This window comes from Papio anubis, chromosome 8, assembly GCF_008728515.1.
Source record: "Papio anubis isolate 15944 chromosome 8, Panubis1.0, whole genome shotgun sequence".
Lineage (NCBI taxonomy): Eukaryota > Metazoa > Chordata > Mammalia > Primates > Cercopithecidae > Papio > Papio anubis.
Window position 1 is genome coordinate 112439359 of NC_044983.1, and position 24463 is coordinate 112463821.

The 24463-nt window shown below is 41.1% G+C and overlaps 1 long non-coding RNA gene across 1 annotated transcript in view; it reads right to left on the reverse strand.

Annotated features, from left to right (window-relative positions):
- Positions 1-2898: 2898 nt before the first annotated feature.
- Positions 2899-24463, reverse strand: part of LOC110744006 — a 112722-nt gene continuing 91157 nt past the window's right edge. Inside the window, exon 5 of the long non-coding RNA XR_004185917.1 lies at positions 2899-8847. This is a non-coding gene — a long non-coding RNA (uncharacterized LOC110744006). The remainder of the gene's footprint in view (positions 8848-24463) is intronic.

The window sequence follows — 24463 nt, forward strand, 5'->3', positions numbered from 1 at the left end:
TGGATCACTCTTTTGAACCACTAGAAACCACTTGTTCAGATATTGGCAATCTTTCTAGAGCAAGTCAAAGACGACTAGCTATACATAATTGCAAAACTATGTTAAGAAGACCTAAAGTAAAGTTGGTTTTTGGTACGGATTTTAGTAAACACTTTATTATCAACTTCATCATTAGCACTTTTTGTGGCACAGATTGATACTGTGTAGAAGAAGTTGGATATTAAAGACTCAGTGAAAAAGTGATGAAGATGAAGACTGAATTTTAGAGAAATGTCAGGAATACCTCAGCCAGTTTATTTCTCTTACATTTTCCTTTTCATGTGTGCACAAAAGTAATTTATGATAAAAATCTATGATTAAGCCAAAACTATTCTTGCAATAAATGTAATATAAAAATTCTAAATGATAAGACAGTCTTAGGTTATAGTTTAATTAGCATGATTTTTTTTCTTTCTTTCTTAGAGGTTCCACAGTAATGGAGTTTCTTCCCGTTGATGGATAGATTCCATGAAAGGAAGTAATGAAAATTCTAGTCCTACTGCTTGCTTCCTAAGTGCCAGACACTCTTCCAAGCAAGCCACATGTATCAACTCATTTAGTTTCCACAAAACCCTATGAGATAGGTGCTATTGCTGTTCTCATTTTACATAAAAGGAATGAAGTCACAGAGATGTGATTCTGACTTTTGGCCACTTTCTAGATTTTTTTTTTCTTTTTTCCCCCCATGTTGCTGTGTCCATGCATGTGGCTACTTTCTAGATTTTAAAACCATGACATTCCTCTCTGACACTCAGTTCCTCATCTGCAAAATGGGCATCATAAAGCTCATCTCATAGGACCGTGGTGAAGATTAAATTAACTGATATATTTATATTATGTCACTTAGCACATCAAAAGGTTTAAGTAAGACAATTCCAAAAGTTGTGAATTCTGTGTCTTTTTTCTTTTTTTCCACTGTGTTGTCCAGGCTGGAATGCAGTGGTATGAACACAGTTCAGTGCAGCTACCACTTCCTTGGGCTCAAGTGGTCCTCCCATCTCAATCTCTTGAGTGGCTGGGATTATAGATGCATGCCACCACACCTAGATAATTTTCTTATTTTTTTGTAGAGGTGGGGTTTCGCCATGTTTCCCAGGCTAGTCTTGAATTCCTGGGCTCAGGTGACCCACCTGCCTTAGCCTCCCAAAGTGCTGGAATTAAAGGTGTGAGCCAACGTACCTGGCCTGAAATCTCTTTTTTCTTTCCTGCTTCTTTTTCTTTTCTTTTCTTTTCTTTTTTTTTTTTTTTTTTTTGAGACAGAGTCTTGCTTTGTCGTCCAGGCTGGAATGCAGTGGGGTGATCTCGGCTCACTGCAACTTTTGCCTCCCAGGTTCAAGTGATTCTCCTGCCTCAGCTTCCCGAGTATCTGGGATTGAGGGTGTGGGCCACCTTGCCTGGTTAATTTTTGTATTTTTGGTAGAGACACTTTCGCCATGTTGGCCAGGCTGGTCTCCAACTCCTGACCTCAGGTGATCTGCCTGCTTTGGCCTCCCAGAGTGCTGGGATTACAGGAGTGAGTCACTGCACCCAGCCTGAATTCTCTTCCTTTTACTAATGAAAATATTCACATCGTAGTCAATGTTGGTTGCCTGGATGGCTTTTCTCTTGCGCCGTAAAAGGATCTTTATTTTGTTCACATATCTAGCACCTCCACCAAGTAGCCCATGTGTCTCAGGGTAAACTAACCAAATCAGAACTCTAGCAGTGACGTTTGAGTATTTTAAGCTTCACTGTACTATTCTCCTTGCTAACAATGGGTTCAGGAACCCAGGGCTAAGCCAATCAGATCATGACATTTCCGCTAAGAACAAGGAAATGGCATGGGCATTTGACCCAATGGGGTATAAAGATAAGTTGGTGGGTACTTCTAGAAAAGGATGCAGTTATAGGAAAATATGTATGTTTCCAGACTGTGAAGCCCAGCACTGCCACAGTAAGGAACACATCTAAAACAGCTATAGAGAAACAGACAACTGGGGCTACGAGGGTAAGTCAACTGCAAAACGTACCACAATTTTGAATTCCCAGTTGTTAAACCGAGTCAATTCTTTATTGTTTAGACTAACTTGAATTGAAATTTCTGTTTTGTGTAGCTAAAAGCATCCTAGAATCCTAACAGAACAAATATCTCTAATCACTTTGGTAGTATTTTTTCCAGGCCTTCTAATCTGCACTTGGTGTACATTGGATGCATCCTGACATCACTATCTTCATTTTAAAGTAAGGAAATGGAGCACAGACAAGGAGCGAACACAGAATTTTCTTTTCTTTTTGCTTCTCAGTGATCTTAACCACCCTATCTTTCTTAACCTGATATCTGGTACAATTTTTAAAAAATCTGTTTTTTAAGATTTACTTTTACTCTTGTTTTACAAATAATCCATGGTCATTATAGAAAAAGTAGAACATACAGAAGCAAAACTGAATATAAAAACAATTCATATTTCCACTTTCTTTAAATAACTGCTGTTAACATTTGGTGCATACCTTTTATTTTTAAATTATTTTTCTTTTTCAATTTTTATTTTAGATTCAGGGATATATGTGCAGGTTTGTTACAGAGGTATACTGTGTGATGCTGTGGTTTGGGGTACGGTTGACCCTGTTACCCACGTAGTGAGCATAGTGAGCAGCCCTTGCCCCTCCCTGTCTCCCTCCTCTAGGAGGCCCCAGTGTCTACTGTTCCCATCTTTATGTCCATGTGTGCCCAGTGTTTCACTCCCAATTGTAGGTGAGAACATGTGGGATTTGGTTTTCTGTTTCTGCATTAATTTGCTTAGGATAATGGCCTCCAGCTGCATGCAGGTGCTGCAAAGAACATGATTTCATTATTTTTTATGGCTGCATAGTATTCCATGGTATATATGTATCACATTTTCTTCATCCAGTCCACCATTGTTGGGCACCTGGGTTGATTCCATGTTTTTGCTGTTGTGAATAGTGCCACAATGAACACATGGGTACATGCATCCTTTTGCTAGGACAATTTCTTTTTCTTTGGGTTTATACTTAGTAACGGGATTGCTGGGTCAGATGGTAGTTCAATACTTAGTTCTCTGAGGAATCTCCAAACTGCTACTCACAGTGGTTGGACTAATTTACTGTTAAAATTTTGTTTGTGGTGGTTGGTTTTGTGCCAAAAATATCTATCTTAGTAGAAACTGTTTTCACCTAAATATTTAATCTTGTTTCATTTTATTTACTTTAATATCTTCCTCCAAAGTCATTTTTGTAAACTGCAGAGTCATCTGCATTTTACTGTTGGTGAAATTGATATCATGGGTGTCAAACTGTACTCAGGGAGGTAATGAGTGAAAGGATCAGGGTGTGGGAGAAAAACCCTAAAGCGCAGGCATGGTGATAGATGTTGAGGGCACGGTGAATGTATTAGTCTGCCAAGGGTGCCATAACAAAATACCACAGACTGAGGAGCTTAAATAACAGAAATATTTCAGTTGTGGAGGTTGCAAGACCAAGATCAAAGTGTGGGCAGGTTTAGTTTTTCCTGCAGCCTCTCTCCTTGGCTTGCAGATGGCTGTCTTCTCACTGCGTTCTCACATGACTTTTCTCAGTTTGCAAGCATCCTTGGTGTCTCTTCCTCTTTTTGTGAGGACATTAGTCAGATTGGATTAGGGTCCTACCCTAGTGGCCTCATGTAACCTTAATTGCCTCTTTAAAATCTGTATTTCCAAATACAGTCATGTTGGGGCTAGGACTTCAACATATGAATTTTGGAGGACTGCAATTCAGCCCCTAACAAAGGGAAATAGTGGGGCTCTGGTGATCTGGAGAATGAGCATTCTCTTGTCCTTTTGAAGGAGACCCTCCGCTATTTGGCTCCCGTTAATTACTGCCACAAGGGAGGAGGACTTGGCATTGTCAGGTCTGCCTTTTCAGTTCACATTTGGAATACAAGTTTTTAAATAAAGTCTTTCAATTTCAAAAATTGTCACCTAATAACAAAACTATGTGTCTGTGGCCAGCTGTCTGTCTGTGAAGTCTGGATTAAATAGACAGTAATTGCCGATTCACAACAATGGTTTGTTCTGTTAGCATTTTCTGCTCTTCTCATGTGCTCTCTCCTCCTCTAGGTACTATTTCACTGCAAATAGTCACAGGATGTTGGAGTTGGACTCAAGTAGTAGCCCAGCCTCAGTCAGACATGGGTCAGAAGTCACTTAGTTGTCATTAGTTATCTTCTGAGTCCCTGAGATAGAATTAAGTCAAGTTTTGAGAAGTCAGCTATTCTTCAATAGACTTATTAACTGTAATTGGTTCCACTAAGATAGAAACATATAGTTATATTTAAAGAATCAATAGTCTCAGTCAATTATTAAAGTAGGTCAATAGCTACTGAGAGTCCAAGGACTAATACCATGTATGCAGTGATCCATACCCTGCTTTAATTATAATTGGTCTAGGTCTTTAAAGCACAGGGCACTGTCTAGATGAAGTATGTAATGACTCCCTAATGATGAAAAGTAATGTGTATATACAGAAACAGCAAGAAAGAACCAAATGACTAAAAGAGAAAAAAAAAAATAGCTGATCACAGAAAATGCACTTTCAAAGAATTTTAAGGTTGAGAAGGTATTTCTTTCTTTTTATCTCAGTTTAGTGGTCTTGGCTGAGTTCCAGTGCTTCAGGGTTTTCGGGTACCAGAAATCCAACCAGGTAGGTGGTTAGAGAGAACAGTGTAGAAGATCCAACAAAAGGCAGTTGACGGTTGCTCAGGTAAGGATAATGATCATGATGATGTGAAGGAGAAGAGCAGACAATTTGAAAACAAGTGAATGTCGTGTGATAGGACCTACAAGAATAATGTAGAGTTCAGGACTCTGAATCAACAGATAGGATTGATAGAGAAAGCTTTAGTTTGGGAGAAACTGTAAGAAGTGTTCAGTCAGGACTAGAGAATGAGCCTGTTTTGTTTTTGGTTTTGGTTTTGTTTGAACTGGAGCACCAGAAGAGAAGAAAAAGCACTAGGATGTTTGACTTGATGCCCAGACCAGACAAGGACAAGAGCTCGGGAGAAGGATCTGATCTTGCAGTTGGAAGGAAAGGAGGCTAAACAGTTTTCAGGAAAAGCAGGCAGAAACCAGACAAGTGATTACAAAGTCATTGGTTGCCAAGTGCAAAATAGAACCTGTAATATGACCATGGCTAAAAGACATCACACCACTGGAAATAGAAATGAGTAGCTGCAGAGGGACATCTCTTCTCCATTGTGGCAGAAATCATGATCCTTCCCGAATATTCTATTTGCTTTCCCCATACTTCCCAGGTTCCTTCCAATTAGAATCATGTGACTCCTTTTGGTCATTGAAAAGAGAGCAAAAAATAGCATGTGTCTCTCCCAAGTGGAGGCAGTGAAAAGTGCACGCACTTTACCCCTTGTAGTGGATGCTATGATATGCGGCCCAGATCTGCTCTTTAGGACTGAGGCTCTGATTCCTCCCATTGCTGACAGCTCTCAGCTGAGTTGCTCTCCTGGAATTATCCTCAGTAGAGGAGAGCCACTTTACTCAAGGTCATAACCTCTCTCTGGGGTCAAGACAGTCAAATGACTGGTTAATAAGGGATAATAAAGGCCCAGGTCCCTTGCCTTAAGGTGAGACAACTGTGAAGAACCAGTGTAGCTCCAGGACTCCCTGTTAGATTGGCCAAGACCTTTGTTGTTACAACATAGTTCAACAATTGTTTGCTCAACCATTTTTGCGCTCTCCCTGGCAGATGTCAATCAGAATTCCCTCCCCAATAACCTTTCTGCACAGAAATCTTTATCTTGATCTGTTTTCCAGGTAGCCTGACCCAGGACACCTTCCTTCTACTGATGTTTAGATCATGTAGCTACGAGATGGCAAATAATGTTACAATCTGGATCTGTGAGTGAAACAGAGCCTTTTTGGACCTGCAGTATACATGCTGCATGAATCAGCAATAAGCCTTTATTGTACTAAGCCACTGAGATTTGGAGATAATTTGCCACTAACACCTAACCTAGCCTATCTTGACGACTAATTACACTCACTGTGTCACCCATGTCCTTGATCCTCCTGGTGGGCTCCTCCTGCCAAGTAGCATCTGATCAATTGATTTCAGGCTACTTTCAAGATAGCCTCACTGAGCTTTGCCATCCCAAGATAAGAGCACAGAGATTAAGTAACAGAATCCTTATATATTCAGTACTTCCCTAAAACTTGAAATATTTTTGACTATAATTTTCTCTGAGAGTAACATAATGGATCTCATTAATAGATGAGACCTCTTGAGGCCAATGAAGTACAACAAGGCTCCTTTTTTTCTATTCCACACTTTGTTATTCTCCCAAAGCTGAGGTGGGAGGACAAGTGGAGAAGAGGAGAGGAATAAAGAAATTGGCCTCTTACTGTCTTATACTTGTGGAGTCTGCCAGTCAGAATTTCTTTCCCAAGTAATCCATGAAGAGAGGACTGGTACCACATTAGGAAACCATGTTCCCCAAGTTTTGTAGTAGGACTAAACAGATGTTCCTGAGCAGTACATGTGGGGCATTATGACTTTATGTATCAAATTTGACCCTTGTATCACATAAAAGAAGAAATCAGGAAAAACTTACAGTTTTATTAGAGTGTTCCAGAAAGATGGAACCATCTCTCTTTTACCCCAGTAGTTACCTCCTAATCTTCCTTGTACAGTCCATTGGTCAAGCCAAGTTGTATTCTCTGAGAAATTCCATTTCTTCCCCTTAGGAAGCATCACTTTTACGGGCAGAAGTCTTGGCTTTTTGGGTCTTCTAATGTTTAATAAACTCTTGGACTTTTGTGTTTTTATAGGTGTGAATTGTCACTCTAAAGCAAGTGGGTGGGGAAGCTCAAATCCCTAAGTATATCCTATAATTCCAGTACAGTCTCTCTATTAAAGACTTATAACTAGTTTCTACATGAGCTACTTAAAATCAGGGACATCTTGCCTGAAGGAGTAATGAAGAAGTTACAGTCCTCACATGAATGGAATTTTGACTCTATTCCTTGCAAAATAATAACCTTACAATTATTGAGTTAAGGAGTGTTTGACCTCCCCTTCTTCCTGATGACATTATAAAGGTTTGTATTTGTGTCTCTGAGGTATGGGAAACAAGCAATAACAAACCCAAAGAGATTGACTTTTTTAAAATGTTCAAATCCTTCCTTTGATGAGGTTCAGGGAATTAATTCTGCTTCTGGAACAGATAGGCACATAACAGAGAAAGAGAAATGGTTTTGGCTACAAAATCTTCATTTTTTCCCTTGGCTCTTTGGTAAATTTAGAAAAAACTGTAACTTATATTTATTAAGCAGTTGCTATATGCTAGGAAGTTTACGTACTACCCTCTATTATTAAATACTCATGACAACTCTGTTTTTTAGGTGGGAAAAACTAAAGATTAGATCTCTTAAGATCATACCATTATTAACAGTACTCAGCATAGTGAGGGTTTAAACTCAATCTCTTTGACCTCCTGACCTTCTACCCAGTTCTTTTCATTGGTGTCTCTATAATGAATAAAAACTGTAGAAATTACTAATCCTCTAGAGATTTCATTGTTGATGTCTACACTAAATGGAATTCCAAGTTGTTTCCAAACGTGAGAATATACTGTTAGAATTATTCAACTCTGAAGCAACTCACTCTAAAACAATCTTAGCATGTCATTGGACAGATGAATTGTACAGTAAGGGATCCAGAGAAAAATATGAGAGCCCTGCCTAGACAAGTATTATCAGCAGCATAATAACTTTGCCTTACTATGCCTTCATTATGTGGCTGGCACTGTGCTAAAGGGTTCTTATGAATTATCTCATTTACTTCTCAAGACAATCCTAGCAGGTAATAACTATTATTATTTTATAATGGGAGAAGTTAGACCTGGAGAATTTAATTATCTTGCCCAAAGTAATACAGGCTAATAAATGGTAGACCCAAGAGTTGAACTTGAGTAGTCTGATTCCAAATATGTGCCCTTAGTCACAAGGAGCTTATGTGAGATAACTATAAAAGAAAGTCCAAGACAAAAGTAAGATATTTGTTGGGTAAGTATGGAGAACAAAATAATTCCAAGAGAGTTGAAGGATTTTGGATAAGGGATGACGGATAAACTGACAAGGTTGGAACTGCTTATTTTTCCTTGCACATTAACTGAGTCAGGTCATTGATCTTTTGAAAATGTTTCTCCTATTAGGTGTCAAAAAATAGAGGATTAACTATAAGCAGACACTCAATTTCCTGAATCAAGATATTGTTGGAAGGGTAGGTCTGTTACAGTTGGTTATTGACTGACAACTCCAGGTCCAACCAAGCTCTTTCACGTCTTCCAGGGAACTAACAACTGTGAGTGTCCAGTGAGCGTCAAGAGCCTTAACCCTGGTGACAGAAGATGAACACTCCCATTAGGGCTCCACTTCAAAACGAAGTACTCTAGTTCTTTGGCAGAGGACTAGGAGAAGGAAATTAGAGGACTATGTCACTTGTAACATTTTTGCCACCATACTAATAATGGACTTCTGCTCTAAAAGTCTAAGCATGCTTAATTTGACTTCCCACAGTGTGGAAAACTATGTGCAGCTATGTCTGCAATGACAATATATTTTTTCAAAAAGATCTCAAAATGTAACTGGCTTCCAGCAACAAGCACCTTACTTCTGGCTCAAACATCTATGAATTGGCTGAGGTCAAACTTAGACTTGGCTAAGTTAGGCTTAGCTCCAAGCTGTAGAGTTGGATCTAGGTGAGCTCCATGTGTCTCTCATTTGCCTTGATCCAGCAGCTACCAAGGTGTTTTCTTCTCACCTATAAAGACAGAAACAAAAGAAAGGAAGTTAAACTATGGAAGCACAGTTCACATTTCTGTTTATGCTACTTCTGTTAACATTGTGTTGGTCAGGGCAAGTCACATGACTAGGCTTAAAGTCAAGTGGCTGGAAAGTACACTCTACTCATCATGATGGCACGGGCAAATTGTGAGGAATTAGAATCACTCTGATAAAATCTAACATTCATAGGTGGATCGGGAGAAAATAAAGTATCAAAATGAGTGCGAAGAGCTGTAACTGAAAACCATCTTAGACACAAATTAATTGTCCCCACCAATATTTTATCTTTCTTTGTTGCTGGCTGTCTGTATATAGGAGTTTCACATGGCTATCTCCTTCGTCAGGGTCAGCATTTAAAGGTAAACTCTATGGAAAACATATTCTAGCACAGAAAATCTCGGGTTATAATGAGATTTCTCAGAAATGGAATCCAGGGATATGGTAGTTTTAAGGAAAAAACAGTATGTGATTGACATTCAGCTTTGTCTGGGATCTGAAGAGCTGTGTTGTGGTCAAGTGGAAAGTCAACAGTGGTAATTTACATTAGTAGGAAATGAGAAACCATTTCATAGAGAGCCAGAACTTGATGCCCAAGGATGAGGTTAAATTATGAAGCAGATGATAGTTAGGTATTTAATTAACTAGTGTAGACACCGATGACCACAAAAATGTGTTAGGAAAGCACATTTAATCTGTCTTGGGATGTTTTCCTCTCTCAGCCTTCATTTGAGGTGGCTCATCATTTTTAATTCCTTGGGCTGTCTTTCCTTTTTCTGTTCTGTTCAAGCAACTCTAGCTAAGCCTGTATGATATCATACTACCTTTCAAGTTGGCTTCATCTTTTTTTTCCTCATCTTCTACATTTTCCCTGTGTTATTCATAGATCTTATTTGTCTTGCTGTATTTTGTACTCTCTGTGAGTTTCTGGAACTCCAATCTTAGATTTTTTTTTTTTTTTTTTTGATTCAGGAACTTCTGACATTTCTACCTCATTATATGCTGCTCTTAGCAACTGATGATACTTTTATCTGGCTCAATGTCAACTGCACTCTCTCATAATAGGGTAGGTGGCTTATTGTCCCACACTTCTTAGGCAGATCTATTGCTTCTTTTTAATGTTTCCTGGTTCCAGGTCTAAAAATTTTTATATTCATTTTAGACTTATATAAACAGTTTAAGTATGATTTATGTCTTCCACTTCTTCCTGTGCAGGTATCTTACCCTGAAGGGGAGATGGGGAGACAGGGAGGAAAGAAAGAAAGTAGAGGGTAGGGGAGAGAGAGATGAACAGAGAAGAAGAAAGGTAAATATGTAAAGTGGGAAAGAAAGGGAGGAAAAAAGGATGATTGAACGGAGGGAGGGAAGGAGAAAGGGAGGAGGGACAAGGGAAGAAGAGAGAGAGAATGGAGAGAGAGAGAGAGAGAAACAGAGAGAAAGCATAAGGCAGAGATCAAGAAAGCCAAGAAAGAACTTGGAAAGGTGAGAAAAATTGCATAGGTAGCTGATACCTAAAGGCTTTGCCATGAAGATCCCCTGACCCAATGATTGTTTTATGTGCAACATTCCCCCCTACTATATAAATATAAGGGAGGGAGAGTGCTAAAGAAACAGAAAACTGATCTTACAAATTAGAAGAAACTGTGAAAGTTTGTGAACATTCAGTACAACGCAGATGCCCAGGTTTCCCCCCCTGATTCCTGGAGTCCAGTATTACTATTAGTAGACCTCTTTCAAATTAGAAAGCTACAGCCTTCCAACCATGCACATTAATAACCCAAATACTTGCTGAGAACTGCCACTTTGTAAGTATTCCATCACTGCCTCTCAAGTTCTGACAGTGAAAAACATGCATATCTCCCTCATCTCCCATTTCTATAAACTAGATTTGCCAGTGGCAGCTGCCGAGGGGTGAGAAGCCTATAAACTCAAGGTGTTTAAGACAAATTTGTTTTCCTGTCTGCTAGCTACTGAAAAGACAATTTAAAAATTATGCTTAAGTAAACCCAAGAAAGTCTTCAACACATATAGGTAATACACGTGTTTTTCCAAGGACCCAGTGTGCACATAGACCCTATGATTTTACAGATGGTGGCGGGATCCTGTTGAGTCCAGATATTGGAGGCAGAGCTTGTATTTGGCTGACTGTATTAGGTGATGTTGGTTGGTAGGTGGATCCTGATATTGCACCCAGTGCTGGAGGTAGCACATGGGTGTATCCATGTGTGCCATTCCAGGTAATGAGCTAAAAGTCCTCTCACCAAGGTGTTATGTAATCTTCTTTCTCCCAAATCCACTTGAACATGCATGCATTCTTATCCTACTTGTCCTCACTGCATATTTCACCGTGTTGGTGTCTTCCTCCTTGAAATATTCTCTTCCTTGATTTCTATGACATTACAGTCTTTGGGTAAACTTCTATTTTATTTCCTTTCAGGTTTTCATTTGCTCCACTGTATTTGTGTTGGTATTCCATTTTCTAGCCTCTTTGGTTTTCACTGTACAATCTACCTAGGTGGTCTTTTCTAATTACCCAACTTTAAATACATACGAAATTATCTAAGTATTTTTTCTAGCCTAAAATTCCACAGGTCTTGACTTATATAACTGACAGACTACTCAATAGTTCAGCATGGGTTTTCCTCAGCAACCTCAAACCCAACTGAATTTTGCATCTCCCATCTCCCCAAACAAGATTCTTTTTTATGGGGGCAATGGTGGATTCTTATTTCAGAAATGGTGCCAACATTGACTACTTGCCCAAATCTGAAATCTGGACTCCTGCTTCATTCACATCCCAATACCCAGTCATCAGAAACTCTTATGTTTGTACTTTTTAATATCCCTTGAGCATTTTCACTTCTCTCCATCCCCACTACTGCTTCCATTGGTGGTCATTATCTGTGATGACAATCTGGATTATGGCAAGGCTCAGCTGGCATCACTGTATTCATATACTAGCTGTTTGCAATCTATACTTAACACTGCAGCCAGAATGAGCTTCCTACTACACAAATTGTTCACACCTCTTTCCTCCTCATTTCTACTCTTTTATGGGCTCCACATTGCCCTTTCTGTAAAGTCCGATACCCCAGCATGACTTACGAAGCTCCATCATAACTGACTCCTGCTCACTTCCTCAGGCACATTGCTTACCTCTCCCTTTTGCACACCCTACAGTCTAGCCACACTTACCTCTTTGGGTTTTCCTGGACATGCCTTGCTGCCTTCTGCACTTGGGATTTTGCAGTTGTTCTTTCTTCCTGAAACAATCTTGATAATTCCTAATAATCTTTTTTTTTTTTTTTTTTGAGACACATTCTCGCTCTGTTGCCCAGGCAAGAGTGCAGTGGCATGATCTTGGCTCACTGCAACCTCTGCCTCCCAGGTTCAAGCGATTCTTCTGCCTCAGCCTCCCAAGCTACAGGCACCTGCCACCGTGCCCGGCGAAGTTTTGTATTTTTAGTAGAGATGGGGTTTCACCATATTGGCCAGGCTGGTCTCGAACTCCTGACCTTGTGATCCACCTGCCTCAGCCTCCCAAAGTGTTAGGATTACAGGCATGAGCCACTGCGCCCAGCCAACTCCTAATACATTTTTAAGACTAGCTTTATCTACTAACTCCCCTAAGAAATCTTCATTTACTCATTCATTTGTGCATTTACTAAATATTTATTAAGGAGCCTTTCTATGCAAGGAGCTTGTCTTTGTCAGTTTGGGCTGCTATAAAAAATAGATTGGGTAACATAAGCAAAAGAAACTTATTTCTCACAGTTCTGGAGACTAAAAGTCCTGGATCAAAGCACTGGGAGATTTGTTGTCTAGTGAAGTCTTGCTTCCTGGTTCCTAGGTGGTCATCTCCTTGCTGGGTCCTAACATGGTAGAAAGGGTGAGAGAGCTACTTTGGGTTTCTTAATAAGGGCACTAATGCCATTAATGAGAGTTCTGCCCTTATGATCTAAGCACATACCAAAGGCTTCACCTCCTAATCCTTACATCACATTGGGGATTAGGATTTGAGAATATGAATTTGGGGAAAGCACATTCATTCCATAGCAGAGCCACTAAATGCCTGGACACTGGGTTTGTTGCCAGCCCTTAAGATATCCCATGGCAGCCATACTTAGCTCTTTATATTTGTCAAATTGCATTTAATTTGTTTTTTATGTCAATGTCTCTCCCACTAGACTGAGAGTACTCCGGGGAAAACCAGTGTCTTATTGGTTTTACTGATTTTTGTTTTTGCAACACGCTGTTCAGTACCTCACATATAAAGTAGGTGTTCATAAAATATGTCTGGAATAAATGGATGAATAAACCATTTTTTGAATTTTTTCTTCACTCTTAGAACACAGCAAGATTAGGTTCACTATTAATCTGAAAACATCTTTTTTTTTTCCACTTAGATTGGCAGAGCCACTTCATCTCAGCACCTGCTCCTGAGGCAAAATCATAGAAGTCATTCTAGAATCTCTTGCCAGCTATTCATGGTGTAACATCCCTAACTTCAATGAGTGCAAAGGACAGAAAGCCAAGGCTCTCTCAATCTGACCCCAGGTTTCCTTTCTTGCTGTAATGTATCTTGAACGGGGCATGAACAAAACCAGTTTCAGGGTGAGGAAGTGTGTAGTTTTGTACACACTGAAGATGGGGACATAGTTTCCTGTACAGAATCTCTCTAGTTTCCTGTACAGAATCCATTTGTTCTCTTTCAGAAGTCCTTTATTCCATTTTGGTAAATATCTGTGTGTTTCCCAGGAAGAAAAGCTTGGTCTCCAGGCAGTTTTCAGTTTCTGCCCTGCCTCCGTAGATGGTTTTGGCATTGTCACGGCAAGCATATGGTAAAACTCAATAATATTTGTTGAATTGAATTATCTTGGTGGTAAGGGAAATAAAACCCTGTGGACACCACAGAGCCACAATGGTCAGGAGCTTTGTTTGTGTTTAATCTGCTTTAAACCCTTGAAACTAGAAATAGATGAATAAAAACTGGCCTCAGAAATCCCCTGTTATGTATTTCCCTCATTGTCTTTCCTCACTTTATCTCTAGCCACAATATATATGTGGCTTACCTTAGAAGCCACACAATCTTATAAGGTAAGAAAATGAAGGTATTTCTGTGGGCTATGTGAAAACCATTCAGTTGACCTAGACTTTGATGTCAGTTTTAGGGCTGATCCAATTGCTAATGCATTGTGCACATACACAGCATAGAGAAAAAGCACACAGGTCCTCACTAAGATTCTTAGGGACAGGCAATGGTGTTCAAATAAACATAAAAGACCAAGAAATCCCATCATGTCTTTTCTTACATAATTCCCTGTATTATGCTGAAAATGATGACCTAGAAGGAATGGGAAAGATAGGACAACTCATCCTTCTTTTTCTTTACTCATCATTAATCATCAGTAAGTAGAAGGGAGAGAGTGTTGGTAGAATTGTAACAAAGAGTGACATAAAAACTGTTGAGTTAGTTTTGTGCAGCATTTCAACTGTTCTGGTAAAAACAAAATACAAATACTTACATGAGTTATGAAATACAAATTATATTTTCAGTGACTCCTCATATGAGCAAAATGATTTTCAGTAGTTCTAGTGACTCATATGAGTGAAATGTTCTTATATTTGCACTTTAAATTGTCATTGCATGATATAAAGATAAATAGCAAAATTAATGCTAATCATTTAAATTTTTATTTTTTCTTTACTTACAACAGATTAAACAGCAAATTAAAAAACACTATCACGAGTTAAGAGAGAAAACATAGAAGGAAAAAAAAAATCCCTTTGGACCTTAGTGCCTTTAACAGCCCTCTTTTTCCTTTCTTTTGAAGGAGAGATTCCAAATTTTCATTTTGCACTGGGCCTGGAAAAATTTTTAGCTAGCCATGATTACTAGACTAATGATGCGAACATTGATTCAACAAAGATTTCCTGAGTGCCCACTAGTACCTAGACTTAAAGAGATAGAGAGATACCTAAAGAGATAGGTAGAGAAGGCCAGCTGAGACTACAAAGTAGAATGTAAGAAGCAGAGCTGGGGAGGCACAGGCCAGTGCCCTTATAGTGAGACCCTGATACAAGCTGGGGAGGCGTCTCATCTTGTTTGGTCCAGGGAGACACTGAGATAAGGCTCCCAAGGATGCTGCCTGAGCAAACCTCCATTTTGTGCAGGTGAAAGCTGTGCTGTGCCTCCTTGCTTGGGATTGGAGTGAGTCAACTTATCTGAGCAGAGTCTTTCACAGGCTGCATGACTTATTCTGGGTTCTTCTCTGCTCATAGTATTGCTTGTATTCCTTTGGGAGGAATGTCAGATATCCCCTGTGTCAGCTAAAGGATCTAAGATGTGGGCTACTAGGCTGTCTCACTACTTCCTAGTCTGTCCTTACCAGGGGCTGATAGAATTTAGCCCTTAATACTAAGGTCTTAAAAAAGAACAGGATCTTGCTTTCTTGAGTTTAGTGGACAACCTCCTCTCCTCCCTAATCTTCCACTCCTGGCCATGAGGTAAGATACTCTCACGGCCCAGGTATCCTTCTCTTAGAATGAAAGTAGCTGCTGATAACCATGTCTGTGACTCCTCTTAGACCATGACTTGACAGCTTCTGGACCCACAACTTCAGCAACTTTTAAAAAAGGAAGGTCCAAGGAATTGAGACAGGGTTTGAAACTCCAACCAAGTAAGGTGAATGTGTACCCACTCTTATTAAGTCTTATCTTACTTGGCTTAATTAGCAATGTTTACTAAGTAAGGTAAGACTTAATAAGAATGAGTACACATTCACCTTAATGGGTTGGTTCTTCTAAGTATTTCTCTTCCATTGCTCCTCAGTGGTCCTTGGGCCCCTGCCCCTACTCCACACCAAAGTTGCTTCATCAGATGCGGCAGCTTATATTGGTTTATAAACTTTTGAGGCCTGGTCATTGCTAGGGAGGGCCTATTTTTATTATTCACTCAACTGTTTTTCTACTAGTTAGTGTTACAAGTGAATAAAACTAACTAGTAATGCTAATTAGTAGCACTAACTCATTAGTAACACTACTAACCCGAGTTACTGTCATGGAATTCTTGGGGTGTCACTTCACCAGCCAGAAACCTCTGTGGCCAGTGGTGCCTTTGCCTGAATTTTGCCTGGGCCCTCTGGACTCATTCTGCCAACTTGGTCTGGCAGGCCGTGCTTGGTTCGTGCTACTGACCTGAATCCCATGCCTGCCAAGGGTAAACCAGGTGTGGAGTGGCAAGGAGTATGTGAGTGAGCATGGGATGGTCCAGCCACTGTGCACAGGCAGGCACACCAACTGGGGCAGGTTGGGCAGCTCCACGCACCAGCATAGGTGCTGGCTCCCTGTGAGGCTTTGGCTGGACCAGGCCTCTTGCAAGCAGCTTCCACAGCTGACACTGGGGAATGTGGTGATGCCTGGAAGGTTGGATATGCCAAGAACTGCAGAGCCCCAAAGAGGGTGTCACACCCCTGGCTCAGGGAGCCCCTAGGTTTGGGCTCCCCGAAGGGCCACAGCTCTTCTCATCTTCTCTCTCCTCTCCTTCTTGGCATCGTCAAAATGGTGACCAAGGGACATGTTTCAGCCCTGTTTGTGTTACAGCTCTTTTAGCCCTGCCATTTGGCAGGTCCCAAGTTCTTGTCCTGTGTCCAGGAAGAATGAAATAGGCAGACAAGTGGAGGGTGAGCAAGGTGAAGAGGAGTTTTATTGAGCAGCAGCTCAGAGAACAGCTCAGAGGAGACCTGCAGTGGGTAGCTTCTTTCTGAAGACAGGGTGTCCTGATGAGCGGCCAGCCCTCAGCAGAGGGGAGACCCTGGAATGGGCAGCTCCTCTCTGCAGGCAGGGTGTCCTGATGAGTGTCCAGCTCTCAGCAGAGAGGAGACCCTGGTGTGGGTAGCTGCTCTTTGCAGATGCCTGTCCCATCCTCTGTTTGAGTCTTGCTGAGTTTGGAGCTTTTATGGGCCTCAGAGGGGAAGAAGTGTGTGCCAGTTGGTCCATGAGTGGCCATGGGTGGGCCTGGAAAAAGCACTACAAGTTCCCACTCCTATTCGTGGGACCAGCAGCCTTGGCCCCCAGGCTTCAGGCCCTCCCTGGCTTGAAGGTGGGGCTTCACCTGGGACCTGTCCCTTTCCACCCAGAAGCCTGTCTGCCTCCTGTTGCCAATCATGGTGTCCAGGTTGTTCATGCCATGGGGCACCTGCAGGCGAGAGCTGAACTGCCCTCAGCCCCACCTCAGCCTCCTTCTCATGCTTGTTGGGACCCAAATTCACAGGGAGTCTAGGTGGCAGGGGGCTGGCATGGCAGTACTGCCCTGAGTGTGTGCACACCTGGCTAGGCTGTGACAGCACCTGGGTGTGGCCCCAACCTTGCTCCAAGATTGTAGCTGATGCCAGGAACAGGCCAGGCAGCGGGAGCAGATATCTCCGGGCCTTGGGGGTAGGCGGGGTCTTCCCAGGCCCCTAAGAGTGCAGAGATGCCCAGGTCCACAGCCGTGGCTTAGGTGGCTGCAGCTGCGCCAGGAAGGGCGGGTCTCCTGCCTGCTCCCAGCCCCCGTTAGCTCCGTGTAGCACACAGCCCTGGCTGCACCTTCCCCACTGGAGCCGGTGTCATAGCAGCAGCTGCTCTAGATGGGCCACTGCTGTCATCGTTACTAGTTGGTTTTATTCACTCAATTATTTGTTCTAGTTAGTGTCACTAGTATTACTAGTTAGTTATAACAGTAACATGTTACTAGTTAGTAACTAGTGTTGGTAGTTACTGTTACTTTTAGTAACACTAGGAACTAAACTTGACAGGGTGTTTGTTTTTGCAAAAAAAAAATACTTCTATATTGCCAAAATGATCTTTTTTTCTTAAAATGGGACTTTCTTGACAAAGTTGTCATTCATTCTGCTTTGCTCATCTCCCAAACTGAGTTAATCACAAAGTGAATTAAATAAAAAGCAGCAACAACCTTGTACAAATGATATCTTTTGGAATAGGGAGATGGTCAAAGCCTCCCGATAAAGCTTCCCCAAAATCCATTGCCTTGATCATTCCTGTAGTCAGGTAAGCAGTATTTATTGAGGGCTTCTACTTGCTAGGCAGTGAGGTGGGAACTGGCTGTGAACGATGCAAAACAGATAGTTTCAGCCTTTGTGGAGCTCAGCCTAGAGTTTAGTTGGAGGCACATAAGTTTTTCAACTGGTCATAAACTTACATAATTACAAACTGTTTTTAGTGTTATGGAGTAAATGTATAAAGACCTGTGAGATCACAGAACAGGAAGTCAGACCCAGTTTGGGTAAGAGTTCAGGGAAATTTTTCCTGAGAGTATGATGGGCTGAAGCACTGAGCTGTTGTTGAGAGAGCAACAGCTCTCAACTCTTCATTTGCACATTCTTGATTCTTGGGCTCACCTTTTCATCATCTTTCTCTGACACCAGCTCTTGCGGCTGTATTTCTGGCCAGTAATTTTGGAAAGGAGAAAGACTGTCTTGATGTTATAGTCTGTCTTATGCACTGATGGAGTTTGAACTTTGCTCTTTCCAGGTGCATTATTAAGGAGAACTTAGTTTCTCTGCAGAAGGGCTAGTTTTTATTTATTTATTTCTTTATTTATTTATTTTTTTATTGTATGCACAAGTTCTAGAGATTTTGCATGTATAACGTGCAGGTTTGTTATATGTCACTTGTGCCATGTTGCTGTACTTGCCCATCTGTCATCAACATCAGCTAAAATCCATTTTACATCGGGTATAACTCCCAGTACAATCCCTCCCCTCTCCCCCCCTCCCATGATAGGCCCCAGTGTGTGATGGTACCTTCGGAGTCAAGAGTGATCTCATTTGTTCCAGCAGTTCCACCTATGAGTGAACATCGATTGTTTAGTTTTCTGTTCTTACATGATAGTTTGCTAAGGACTAGTGGACTTCGCTGCATCCATGTCCCTAGAAGGGACACAAACTCATCTTTGCTTAATGCATAGTATTCCATGGTGTATATGGCATTTTCTTAATCCAGTCTGTCACTGATGGACATTTTGGAGTTTGATTCAAGTCTTTGCTATTGTGAATAGTGCATAATGAACATACATGGCCATGTATCTTTATAAGCATGATTTATAATCAGCACAGGTATATACCCAGTAATGGGATGAGCAGGTCATTTACCCCAGAGGTACATCTAGTTCTAGATCCTTGAGGATCCTTATGCCATTTTTCCGCAATGGACGAACTAGTTTTACGTCCCACCAACGGTGTAAAAGGTGAATTTTATTTCTCCACATCCTCTCCAGCACCTGTTGTTCCTCCTTTTTAATGATTTGCCATTCTAGCTAGTGTGGGATGGTATCTCATTAATAGTTTGATTTGCATTTCTCCTGATGGCCAATTGATGATGAGCGTTTTTCATGTGTCTCTGTTGGCTGTATGAATGCTTCTTTTGAAATGTCGTTCATATCCAGCGCCCACTTTTGATGGGGTTGTTGTTTTTTCTTATGAAATTTGTTGCAGGAGTTCTTTGTAGGTTCTGGATATTAGCCCTTTGTCAGATGAGTAGATTGCAAGGGTACCTCCCATTCTATGGAGTTGCCTGTTCCTCCTGATGGGTAGTTTCTTTTGCTGTGTACAAGAGCTCTTTAGTTTAATGAGATCCCATTTGTCAATTTGGCTTTTGCTGCTGTATTTGCTTTTTAGTGCTTTAGACGCAAGAGTCTGCCCATGCCTATGTCCTGAATGGTACCACTCGGTTTCCTCAGGAGTTTTTATGGTAATGGAGTCTAACATTTAAGTCTCCTGAAATCCATCTTGAATTAATTTTCATATAAGGGTAAGGAAAGGATCCAGTTTCAGCTTTCTACTTGTAATTCCCAGCACCATTGATTAAATGGGGAATCCTTTCCCCATTTCTTATTTCTCTCAGGTTTGTCAAAATCAGATGGCTGTAGATGTATGGTATTATTTCTAGGGACTCTGTTCTATTTCCATTGGTCTATAATATGTTTTTAGAAGGTACCAGTACCATGCTGTTTTTAGTTGTGCTAGCCTTGTAGGTATGGTTTGAAGTCAGGTAGTGTAGTGCTCCGGCGTTTCTTTTGACTTACAGGATTGTCTTGGAGATTTGGTTCCATATAGACTTTCCGGCAGTTTTCCAATTCTGAGAGAAAGTCATTGGTAGCTTGATGGGATGGCATTGAATCTATAAATTGCAGCAGGCGAGTATGGCCATTTTTCCACGATATTGATTCTTCCTATCCATGAGCATGGTAGCCTTTCCAATTTCATTTTGTGTCCTCTTTGATTTCACTGGGCAGTGGTTTGCTTAGTTTTTTTCCTTGAGAGGGTCTTTACGTCCCTTAGCAGCAAGTTGGATTCCCTGCATTATTCCTTTGAAGCAATTTAGCAGATGGAGTTCATTCCTGGTTGGCTCTCTGTTTGTCTGTTACTGTAGTGTATAAAGAATGGCATGATTTTTGCACATTAATTTTGTATCCTACGGACACGCTGAAGTTGCTTATCAGCTTAAGGAGTTTTGGGCTGAGACAATGGGGTTTCCTAAATAACAATCGTATCATTTGCAAGAGGGACAATTTGCTGCTTCTTTCTAACTAGATACCGTCCAGTTTCTTTCTCTTGCCTGGGTACCTATTAGAACTTCAACACTATATTGGTGGGTGTGAGAGGGCATCCTATCTTATTAACGGATTTTTCAAAGGGAATTTTTCCAGTTTTGCCCATTCAGTATAGTATTGGCTGTAGGTTTATCATAAATAAGCTCTTATTATTTTGAGGTACATTTCATCAATGCACTGCCAAGATTTATTGGCGTTTTTTTAGTATGAAGGGCTGTTAGATTTGTCAAGAAGCCTTTTCTGCATCTATTAGGATAATCATGTAGTTTCTTGTCTTTAGTTCTGTTTATATGCTGGATTATGTTTATTGATTTGTGAATGTTGAACCAGCTCCTTGCATCCCAGGGATAGAGCCCTTGATCATGGTGGATAAGCTTTTTTGATGTGCTGCTGAATCGGTTTGCCAGTATTTTGTGAGGATTTTTGCATCGATGTTCATCAGGACCATTTAGTCTATAATTCTCTTTTTTATTGTGTCTCTGGCAGGCTTTGGTATCAGGATGATGTTGGCCTCATAAAATGAGTTAAGGGGAGGATTCCTCTTTTCTATTGATTGGAATAGTTTCAGAGGAATGGTACCAGCTCCCCTCATACCTTTACCTCTCTAGTAGAATTCAGCTGTAGATCCATCTGGTCCTGGGCTTTTTTGGATTTGGTAAGGCTATGAATTGTGCCTCAGTTTCAGAGCCTGCTATTGGTCTATTCAGTTCAAACTGGCTACCTGGTTTTAGTCTTGGGAAGAGTGTAAAATTATCAGAATGATCCATTTCTTCTAGATTCTCTGAGTTTATTTGCGTAGAGGTGTTTGTATTGACATTCTCTGATGGTAGTTTGTATTTCTGTGGGGTCGGTGAGTGATATCCCTTTATCATTTTATTGCGTCTATTTGATTCTTCTCTCTTTTCTTCTTTATTAGTCTTGCTAGTGGTCTGTATCAATTTTGTTGATCTTTTCAAAACCAGCTCCTGGATTCATTGATTTTTTGGAGGGTTTTGTATCTCTATCTCCTTCAGTTCTGCTCTAATCTTAGTTATTCTTGCCTTGCTAGCTTTGGAATGCCGTTTGCTCTTGCTTTCCTAGTTCTTTTTTAATTTGTGATGTTAGGTGTCAATTTTAGATCTTTCCTGCTTTCCTCTTGTGGGCATTTTAGTGCATGGTTTATCTACACTGCTTTAAGTAATGTCCCAGGATTCTGGTATGTTGTATCTTCTATTTCTCAATTGGTTTCAAAAGAAGGAACATCTTTATTTCCTGCCTTCATTTCGATTTATGTACCCGAAATTGAGTCAATTTCAGGAACCCAGGTTGTTCAGTTTCCATGGTTGAGTGGTTTTGATTGGGTTTCTTAGTCCTGGAGTTCTAGTTTGATTGCACTGTGGTCTGAGAGACAGTTTGGTATAATTTCTGTTCTTGGCTAACATTTGCTGAGGTGCTTTGCACTTTGATTATGTAGTCCAATTTAGGGAATAAGTCTGCGATGTAGTGCACAAGGAAAATGTATATTCTGTGATTTGGGGTGGAGGAGTTCTATAGATGTCTATTTGGTCTGATTGCTGGAGGTAGGTTCAATTCCTGGATATATCATGTGCTTTCTGTCTGGGTGATCCTGTCTAGTATTTGACAGTGGAGTGTTGAAGTCTCAGTATTATTGTATGGGAGTCTAAGTCTCTTTGTGAAGTCTCCTAAGGACTTGCTTTATGAATCTAGGTGCTCCTGTATTGGGGTGCATATATATTTAGGATAGATTAAGCTCTTCCTGTTGAATTGATCCTTTTTACCGGTATGTAATGGCTTCTTTTATCTCTTTTTGATCTTTGATGGTTTAAAGTCTGTTTTATCCAAGAGACCAAGTATTGCAACCCCCTGCTTTTTTTGTTCTCCATTTTGTAGTAAATCTTCCTCCATCCCTTTATTTTGAGCCTATGTCTCTGCATGTGGGATGGGTCTCCTGAATGCACAGCAGACTGATGGGTCTTGACTCTTTATCCAGTTTGCCAGTCTGTGTCTTTTTGAATTGGGGCATTTGGTCCATTTTACACTTAAGGTTAATGTTATTTATGTGTAGACTTGATCCTGCCATTATGATATTAACTAGTTATTTTACTTTCGTTAGTTGATGCAGTGTCTTCTTAAGCCTAAATGGATGCTTTTGTTTGGCATGTGTTTTCACAATGGCTGGTACTGGTTGTTCCTTTTCCATGTTTTGGAATTGCTTCCTTCAGGTCTCTTGTAAAGGCAGGCCTAGTGGTGACAAAATCTCAAGCATTTGCTTATCTGTAAAGGATTTTTATTTCTCCTTCCTTGTAAGAAACTTAGTTTGGCTGGATGTAGAGAATTCTGGGTTTAGATTCTTTTCTTTAAGAATGTTGAATATTGGCCCCCACTCTATTCTGGCTTGTAGAGTTTTGCTGGGAGAGATCTGCTGTTAGTCGATGGGCTTCCCTTTGTGGGTATCCGACCTTTCTCTCCTGGCTGCTTGCCAGATTTTCCCTTCATTTCAACTTTGGGTGAATCTGGCAATTATGTGTCTTGGAAGTTGCTCTTCTCGGGGAATATCTTTGTGATGTTCTCTGTATTTCCTGGATTTGAACGTTGGCCTGCCCCTACTAGGTTGGGGATTCTCCTGGATGATATCCTGAAGAGTGTTTTTCCAACTTGGTTCCATTTCTCCTCACTTTCAGACACACCCCCATTGTTTAGTTATCGGACGTAGATTTGGTCTTTTACATAATCCATATACCTGGGCTTTATTTCATTTTCTTTTTTTCTTTTTCTTTTGGTTTCCTCTTCCTTCATTTTTCATTCATTTGATCCTCAATCCTTCGGTACTCCTCTTCCAGTTATTGGTCAGGGTGATTACTGGGCTTACATGCATTTATCCGCACATGTTTCTGCATTAATCATAGTTTTTCATCTCTTTCATTTTCATTTCTGACCTTCCTCTGCGTGTTAATTCTCTAGCTATCAGTTCTCTTCCACTTTTTTCAAAGTTTTAGTTCTTTGCACTGGAATGCGTGAATTCCATAACGCTGGCTCCTGAGAGTTTGATGGACTTCAGAGCATCTTCTCTCGTCAAAGTCATTCTCCGTCCAGCTTTGATCCGTTGCTGGCTGATGAGCTCATCCTTTGCCGGGATGCACTCTTATTTTTGGATTTCAGCTTTTCTGCCTCTTTTCCCCATCTTTTATGGTTTTATCTGCCTCTAGTCTTTGGTAGTGGTGATGTGTACTGATGGGTTTTGGTGTAGAGTGTCCTTCCTGTTTGATAGTTTTTCCTTCTAACAGTCAGGACCCTCATCTGGCAAGTCATTGGAGATTGCTTGAGGTCCACTCCAGACACTGTTTGGCTGGGTATCAGCAGCAGAGGCTGCAGAAGATAGAATATTTCTGAACAGTGAGTGTACCTGTCTGATTCTTGCTTTGGAAGCTTCCTCTCAGGGGTGTACTCCACCCTGTGAGGTGTGGGGTGTCAGACTGCCCCTAGTGGGGGATGTCTCCCAGTTAGGCTACTCAGGGGTCAGGGACCCACTTTAGCAGGCAGTCTGTCCCTTCTCAGATCTCAATCTCCGTGTTGGGAGATCCACTGCTCTCTTCAAAGCTGTCAGACAGAGTCGTTTGCATCTGCAGAGGTTTCTGCTGCTTTTGTTGTTGTTTAGCTGTGCCCTGTCCCCAGAGGTGGAGTCTACAGAGACAGGCAGGTTTCCTTGAGCTGCTGTGAGCTCCACCCAGTTCGAGCTTCCCAGCGGCTTTTTTTACCTACTTAAGCCTCAGCAATGGCGGGCGCCCCTCCCCCAGCCTTGCTGCTGCCTTGCGGTTAGATCGCAGACTGCTGTGCTAGCAATGAGGGAGGCTCCATTGGTGTGGGACCCTCCCAGCCAGGTGTGGGATATAATCTCCTAGTGTGCCCGTTTGCTTTAAGCACAGTATTGGGGTGGGAGTTACCCGATTTTCCAGGTGTTGTGTGTCTCAGTTCCCCTGGCTAGGAA